This window comes from Ziziphus jujuba, chromosome 11 (assembly GCF_031755915.1).
Source record: "Ziziphus jujuba cultivar Dongzao chromosome 11, ASM3175591v1".
Lineage (NCBI taxonomy): Eukaryota > Viridiplantae > Streptophyta > Magnoliopsida > Rosales > Rhamnaceae > Ziziphus > Ziziphus jujuba.
In genome coordinates this window covers 25335006-25343676 of record NC_083389.1, presented here as the reverse complement: position 1 = coordinate 25343676, position 8671 = coordinate 25335006, and the positions used below count along the sequence as shown (strand labels likewise).

The 8671-nt window shown below is 41.2% G+C and overlaps 1 non-coding gene and 1 pseudogene across 1 annotated transcript; one reads left to right on the top strand and one right to left on the bottom strand.

Annotated features, from left to right (window-relative positions):
• Window positions 1-6728: 6728 nt before the first annotated feature.
• TRNAN-GUU (transfer RNA asparagine (anticodon GUU)) lies at window positions 6729-6800 on the bottom strand. The gene has a single exon. It is a non-coding gene; the product is annotated as a tRNA-Asn (tRNA).
• A 385-nt stretch (window positions 6801-7185) lies between these two features.
• Window positions 7186-8671, top strand: LOC125419580 (protein TIC 214-like; annotated as a pseudogene).

Here is an 8671-nt window from a genome sequence, read left to right as displayed (position 1 = left end):
CGTGGGATTGACATGAAGGGCTAGGGAGGAGCGAACTCCAAGCGAATATGAAGTGCATGGATACAAGTTATGTCTTGAAATGAAAGACAATTCTGAATCCACTTTGTCTTGATGGAATTTGGTGTAGGTTTATGTTGTTGTACCCTAAAGCACAATCATTCAAGGTGTTAGTCAAGAATGATTGTTGTTGGTTCTTGGTTCTTGATTTTGTTTTTTTTGGGTTTGTTAAGGTTTTTTTTCTGGTTTTAATGGAGGTTTAGGGTTCTTGAGAAGGTTTTTAGCTTTTGGGAAGAAGAAGAAACCAAAATGTAGTAGTTGAGAGAGAGAGAGCCAAAAATGTTGTTTTTTAAAATCTGTTTTTGAATATTTTCTTTCTTAACGTTTTTCATTACAATTTTCATACTTTTAAATACATCAAAAAGACAATAAGGCATGCTGCCATATTGAGCAATAAATACTAAAGCATTAAAAGAACCAACCAAGCCAAACTACCTCAACTAACTCTAATCAATGTGCTAGGCATGCAAGAAACCTTCTTTAATGGGCAGTTCAGCTTGTCTAAGGCATTTGAATTTGAAAACCAGTTCCATTTGACTTGAAAATTGGAGGAAAGCCTTTTTGAATATTAAAATATGTTCTAGCAAAAAATCAGATAAAACAAAGTCCATTTACCCATTCAAAAGTAATCAAACCCGAGGCAGTTTTGCCTAGTTTTCTGGGCAACAAAACTGCACAAGGGTCAGATTGTTTTAGGCTTAACTCAGCCTTTCCAGCTCCAAATTCGGCCATTATTTTTGCTGCTACTTCCTCTGCATATCTAGTTTATCATATCCAAAATTCAGTTCCAAATCCCAAACCTACTTCAAACGGCATCCAAGGAAGTGGACTTATGTTTCTGGAAATACAATTCCAGCAACTAGACAAAAAAGGCCTTAAGCTAGATAATGAGCTTAGGGCATTACAAAAAGGATATTGTTCTTAAACATTACAAGATAAAATAAAATTCATAAACATAAATAATGTTTGGTCTTTGATGTTGCAAAACAAAGAGTGCAAGTGTAACCGAACTACCTTGCACATTGTGGCAAGATCACCACATTTCAACATGTCTAAGAATAAGGAAGCTATATGTAATGCAACATGAATCTCATGAAGAGTTCAATCTTGGCTCAAGATGAACGCTGATGGCATGCTTAACACATGCAAGTTGGACGAGAAGTGGTGTTTCTAGTGGTAGATGGGTGAGTAACGCGTAAGAACTTGCCCTTGGGAGGGGAACAATAGCTGGAACGGATTCTAATACCCCATAGGCTGAGGAGCAAAAGGAAGAATCCACCCGAGGACAGGCTCGCGTCTGATTAGCTAGTTGGTGAGGCAATAGCTTACCAAGGAGATGATCAGTAGCTGGTCAAAGAGGATGATCAGCCACACTGGGACTGAGACACTGCCTAAACTCCTACGGGAGGTAGCAGTGGGGAGCTTTCCACAATGGGCAAAAGCCTGACAAAGCAATGCCGCATAGGGGTAGAAGGCCTACGGGTCGTGAACTTTGTACCAGCTGCCACGGTAATACAGAGGATGCAAGCATTATCTGGAATGATTAGGCGTAAAGCATCTATAGGTGGCTTTTTAAGTCCACTGTCAAATCCCAGGGCTCAACCCTATATAGGTGGTGGAAAATACCAAGCTGGAGTACAGTAGGGGCAGACGAAATTTTCAATGGAGTGGTGAAATGAATAGAGATCGAAAAGAACACCAACGATGAAAGCAATCTGCTGGGCTGACACTGACACTGAGAGACGAAAGCGAGGGGAGTGAATGGGATTGGATATCCGAATAGTCCTAGCCATAAATGATGGATACTAGGCACTATACGTATCGACCCGTGCAGTGCTGTAGCTAACACGTTAAGTATCCTGCCTTGGGAGTATGTTTGCAAGAATGAAACTCAAAAGAATTGACGAGGGCCCACATAAGTGATGGAGCATGTGGTTTAATTCGATGCAAAGCGAAGAACCTTACCAGGGCTTGACATGCCACGAATCCTCTTGAAAGAGAGTGGTGCCTTCGGGAAAGTGAGGATGACGTCAAGTCATCATGCCCGTTATGCCTTGGGTGACACACGTGCTACAATGGCTTCGACATCCAGGGGTCGCAGAACGACTGTAGAACCCTATTCAATAAATGGAACGCCTTAGCTGTCCACTTTCAGGTTGGGTAGTAAAGGTTGAAGAAGGGCAATCACTCATTCTTAAAACCAGCATTCTTAAGACTAAAGAGTCGGGTGGAAAAAGGGGGAAAGCTCTTTATTCCTGGTTCTTTTCTAGCTAGATCATTCAGAACCATAAGTATCCTTAATTAGAATGGGATTCCAACTTAGCACCTTTTGAGATTTTGAGAAGAGTTGCTCTTTGGAGAGCACAATATCATGAAAGTTGTAAGCTGTGTTCATGGGGGAGTTATTGTATATCGTTGGCCTCTATGGTAGAATCAGCCGGGGGCCTTAGGCGGTGGTTTACCCTGTGGTGATGTCAATGGTCCGAGTCTACTTATCTCTAACTCGTGAACTTAGCCGATACAAAGTTATAGATAGCACCCAATTTTTTCGATCCAGCAGTTCGATCTATGCTATGATTTAACATTCATGGACGTTAATAAGATCCTCCCATTTAGTAGCACGTTAGGTGATGGCATAGCCTTAAAGCTAAGGGCAAGGTTCAAACGAAGAAAGGCTTACGGTGGATACCTAGGCTCCCAGAGACGAGAAAGGGTCAACTTTTTGAACTGCTACTGAATCCATGGGTAGACAAGCGATAACCTGGTGAACTGAAACATCTTAGCAACCAGAGGAAAAGAAAACAAAAGCAATTCTTGTAGTAGCGACGAGAAAAATGGGAGTAGCCTAAACTATGAAAATGGGGTTGTGGGAGAGCAATACAAGCATTGTGCTACTAGGCAAAGCGGTGGAGTACTGCACCCTAGATGGAGAGAGTCCAGTAGCCGAAAGTATTACTAGCTTACACTCTGACCCGAGTAGCATGGTACACGTGGAATCCCATGTGAATTAACAAGGACCACCTTGTAAGGCTAAATACTCCTAGGTGACTGATAGTAAAGTAGTACCATGAGGGAAGGGTGAAAAGAACACCCATCGAGGAGTGAAATAGAACATGAAACTGTAAGCTCCCAAGCAGTAGGAGGAAACCAGGGCTCTAACCGTGTGCCTGTTGAAGAATGAGTCGGCAACTTAGAGGCAGTGGCTTGGTTAAGGGAACCCACCAGAGCCTTAGTGAAAGTGAATGTTCATAGGGTAATTGTCACTGCTTGTGGACCCAAACCTGGGTGATCTATCCATGACCAAGATGAAGCTTGGGTGAAACTAAGTGGAGGTCCGAACCCACTGATGTAGAAGAATCAACTGATGAGTTGTGGTTAGGGGTGAAATGCCACTCGAACCCAAAGCTAGCTGGTTCTCCCCGAAATACGTTGAGGTGCAATAGTTGACTGGACATCTAGGGGTAAAGCACTGTTTCGATGCGAGCTGCGAGAGCGGTACCAAATTGAGGCAAACTCTGAATACTAGATATGACCTCAAAATAACAGGGGTCAAGGTCGGCCAATGAGACTATGGGGGATAAGCTTCATCGTCGAGAGTGAAACAGCCCGAATCACCAGCTAAGGCCCCTAAATGACCTCTCAGTGATAAAGGAGGTAAGGGTGTAGAGATAGCCAAGAGGTTTGCCTAGAAGTAGCCACCCTTGAAAGAGTGCGTAATAGTTCACTAATCGAGCGCTCTTGCACCAAAGATGAATGGGGCTAAGTGATCTATTGAGGCTGTGGGATGTAAAAATGCATTTGGAGGGGAGCGTTCCACCCAGAGGTAAGCACCAGCGCGAGCAGTGGTAGATGAAGTAGAAGCAAGAATGTTAGCTTGAGTAACGCAAACATTGGTGAGAATCCAATGCCCCGAAAACCTAACGGTTCCTCCACAAGGTTCATCCACAGAGGGTGAGTCAGGGCCTACGACCAGGCCGAAAGGTTAGTCAATGGAAAACAGGTGAATATTTCTATACTACCCCTTGTTGGTCCCCAAGGATGGAGGAGGCTAGGTTAGCTGAAAGATGGTTATTGGTTTAAGAATGCAAGGTGCCCCTGCTTTTTCAAGGTAAGAAGGGGTAAAGAAAATGCCCCGAGCCAATGTTTGAGTTTCAGGCGCTATAGCACTGAAATAACCCATGCCATACTCCCAGGAAAAGCTCGAACGCCCTTCAATGAAAGGGTACCTGTAATTGAAACCAACACAAGTGGGTAGGTAGAGAATACCTAAGAGCACGAGACAACTCTCTCTAAGGAACTAGGCAAAATAGCCCCGTTGCTTCGGGAGAAGGGGTGCCTCCTCACAAAGGGGGTCACAGTGATCAGGCCCAAGCAACTACTTACCAAAAACATAGGTCTCTACAAAGTCATAAGACCATGTATGGGGGCTGATGCCTGCTCAATGTCGGAAGGTCAAGGAAGTTGGTGACCTGATGATAGGGGAGCCTGGGATTGGTTTAGGCCTTTCCTGTGCAGCTTAGGTGGAGGGCGAGGAAGTCCTCCTTCCGAGGAGCCCAAGCCATCAGTGAGATACCACTCTGGAAGAGCTAGAATTCTAACCTTGTGTCAAGACCTATGGGGCAAGGGACAGTCTCGGGTAGACAGTTTCTATGGGTAGTAATGGAGGCATGCAAAGGTTTCCTCGGGCCAGACGGAGATTGGCCCTTACATGCAAAGGCAGAAGGGAGCTTAACTGTAAGACCCACTGGTCAAGCAAAGATGAAAGTTGGTCTTAGTGATCCGACAGTGCTGAGTGGAAGGGCCGTCGCTCAACGGATAAAAGTTACTCTAAGGACAACAGGCTGATCATCCCTAAGAGCTCACAATGACGGGAAAGTTTGGTGCTTTGGCACCTCGATGTCAGCTCTTCGTCACCTGCGGCTGTAGTATGTTCCAAGGGTTGGGATGTTCGCCCATTAAAGCAGTACGTGAGCTGGGTTCAAAATGTCGTGAGACAGTTCAGTCCATATCTAATATGGGCATTAGAGCATTGAGAGGACCTTTCCTTAGTACGAGAGGATCGGGAGGGACGCACCTCTGGTGTACTAGTTATCATGCCCATGGAAAATGCTGGGTAGCCAAGTGCGGACCGAATAACTGTTAAAAGCATCTAAGTAGTAAGCCTACCCAAGTTGAGTGCTTTCCTATTCTGACTTCCCCAGAGCTTTTGGTAGCACAGCCAACGCAGCGATGAATTTTTTGCCCCTACGGGGGTGGAGCGATAGAAATTTTGAGAATTCAAGAGAAGGTCATGGCGAGACAAGCCGTCGTTTATTATTACGATAAGTGTCAAGTGGAAGTGTAGTGATGTATGCAGCCGAGGCATCCTAACAGACCAATAGACTTGAACGTTGTTCCTACATGACCCGATCAATTCGATCAGGCACTCACCATTCTTTGTTTAACTCTTTGACAACACCAAAAAACCATTTTTCAACTCTTTGACAACAACAAAAAATCAAAAGCTCTGCCTTTCCTCTCTATCCATCCAAGGGATAGAAGGGCAGAGGCCTTTGGTGTCTGCTCCAGTCAAGAAGTGGGGCCTCATAATCACTAGCCAATATGCTTTTCTTTCATGCCTTTCTTCGTTCATGGTTCAATATTCTGGTGTCCTAGGTGTAGAGGAACCACACCAATCCATCCCGAACTTGGTGGTTAAACTCTACTGCGGTAACAATACTGTAGGGGAGGTCCTGCAGAAAAATAGCTTAACACCTCTCATTCTTATTACTTTATTTTTTTCAATATGAAAAAAAAATGAAAAGTGAAAAGGTCGTCTTATTCAAAAACCCCAATTATGAAATCCCTTCTTTCCCACTTCACACCTCGGAACGCATCGTTCTTATATAAAGAGAGGCGCTTTCACATCTTCTTAACCCGAAATGACTAGGGAGAGGAAATGTTCCCTTTTTTTAGGGTACTCTTGGGAACAGATCTAGTGGAGATGGGATGGGACCTGTAGCTCAGAGGATTAGAGCATGTGGCTACAAACCACAATGTCGGGGGTTCGAATCCCCACCCACAACCAGCCAAAAAGGGAAGGTCCTTTCCCTTTGGGGGTAGGAAATTCATGATCGGGATTGCAGACCCCACGCTATGGAATTTGGGCATGGATCTTTTGTCGAAATGGAACGGCCTTACTCTTTCTTTTTTCTTTCTTTTTATTTATCGTTAATGGTGGATAAATTAAATACAGTATGCCCGACCTGAAGCCCGAATCGACATATTTTTTTGTTTTACGCCCCGTAATTCTTCCTCAGCCAGTCTGGGGTAGAATAGCGGAGAAAGTACAAGTATTAGTAGCATAACAAAAATGCGTTCCTCGTCATTAATATGTTTGCTCACAGTAACAGTGGCCTCCCGGGTGAATCGACGACTGCATCTTTGATGCACTTGCTAGTACATCTGAGAATTCTTAATTTGATAATTGTAAATAGCCCCAGACTGTGGAACAAAGGATTATCCAGACCTACACCGAGGTATTGACAGTGATTCTCAAATATCGCAGAATAGAATGTCATACGATGAGATAGAATGGAATAGAAACAAAGACACAGGGAACGAGTTACCTACTTTTAATGGTCAAAGTGAACCCTTTGATTCCGAATTCTTTAATTTGGAATGAATCAAATCTTCCCAAGTAGGATTCGAACCTACGACCAGTCAATTAACAGTCGACTGCTCTACCACTGAGCTACTAAGGAACAACAGGAAATTAGATCTCATAGAGTTCAATTCACGTTCTAAACCAATGACCAATATAAGCTCGAAGTTTCCTTTGTAACTCCTGGAACTTCATTGTAGTGGCTCCGTTCCATGCGTCATTTCATAGGGTACCCAAAAGTGGCTCTATTTCATTATATTCCATCCATATCCCAATTCCATTCATTTAATATCCCTTTGGTGTCATTGAGATAAGAGATGTTGTTTCTGGTCTATCTCTTTCTATTTCTATATATATATATATATATATATGGAAAGCTTAAAAATCATCATATAATAATCTAGAAATTGCAATAGAAAAGAAAGAAAGGGAGGTTTGTGATGATTTTTAAATCTTTTATACTAGGTAATCTAGTATCCTTATGTATGAAGATAATCAATTCGGTCATTATGGTCGGATTCTATTATGGATTTCTGACCACATTCTCCATAGGGATCTCTTATCTCTTCCTTCTCTGAGCTTGCGTTATGGAAGAAGGAGAAGAAGGAACAGAGAAGAAAGTATCAGCAACAACTGGTTTTATTACGGGGTAGCTCATGATGTTCATATCGATCTATTATGTACCTCTGCATCTACCATTGGGTAGACCTCATACAATAATTGTCCTAGCTTTACCGTATCTTTTGTTTCATTTCTTATGGAACAATCGCAAACCCTTTTTTAATTATGGATCTACTAACAAAAATTCAATGCGTAATTTTAGCATTCAATGTGTATTCCTGAATAATCTCATTTTTCAATTATTCAACTATTTCATTTTACCAAGTTCAATGTTAGTCAGATTAGTCAACATTTATATGTTTCGATGCAACAACCAGATGTTATTTGTAACAAGTAGTTTTGTTGTTTGGTTGATTGGTCACATTTTATTCATGAAATGGGTTGGATTGGTATTAGTCTGGGTACAGCAAAATAATTCTATTAGATCTAACGTACTTATTAGTTCTAATAAGTACCTTGTGTTAGAATCGAGGAATTCTATGGCTAAAATCTTTAGTATTCTCTTATTTATTACCTGTGTCTAGTATTTAGGTAGAATACCATCATCCATTGTTACTAAGAAACTAAAAGAAACCTCAAAAATGGAAGAAATAGGGGAAAGTGAGGAAGAAACAGATGTAGAAATAAAAACAACTTCAGAAACGAGGGGGACTAAATAGGAACAAGAGAGATCCACCAAAGAAGATCCTTCTCCTTCCTTTTTCTTGAAAGAAAAGGAGGATCCGGACAAAATAGATGAAACAGAAGAGATACGAGTGAATGGAAAGGAAATAATAAAGGATAAATTCCACTTTAAGGAGACACGCTATAAAAATAGACCCGTTTATGAAACTTATTATATGCATGTGGATGAAAATCAAGAAAATTCGAAGTTAAAAATATTTACAGAAAAAAAAAAAGATCTACTCTGGGTTGAAAAACCTCTTGTTAATATTCGTTTTTACTATAAGTTTAATTTTAATCTATAAATTAAATAATTGATTGAGTTAACTTAAGTTGAGTTAAGTTTTTTTATTTTATTTTTTATAAATTTTTTATAAATTAAAAGAAAATAAAAAATAAATTAATAAAAAGATTAATACATAAGATATATAGACTAAGAGATAGGAAGAAATTCGACCACCCCCACATATTTGATACCTTCTCCTATGAAAAGACTTACAATATCGACAGCATTCGTAGTTCCATCAATTATTCGTTTATCAAAAAAATAAGTTAGTTGAGCCAATCCTCTTATACCTTTAGTTCAGCATATTGCATAAAAACCATCTACGTAACCATGATTATATGACCAATCGTATATCCCATTTAATAGCTTTTCCCTAAGAATTTTTCTTTGTTTAGGAATAA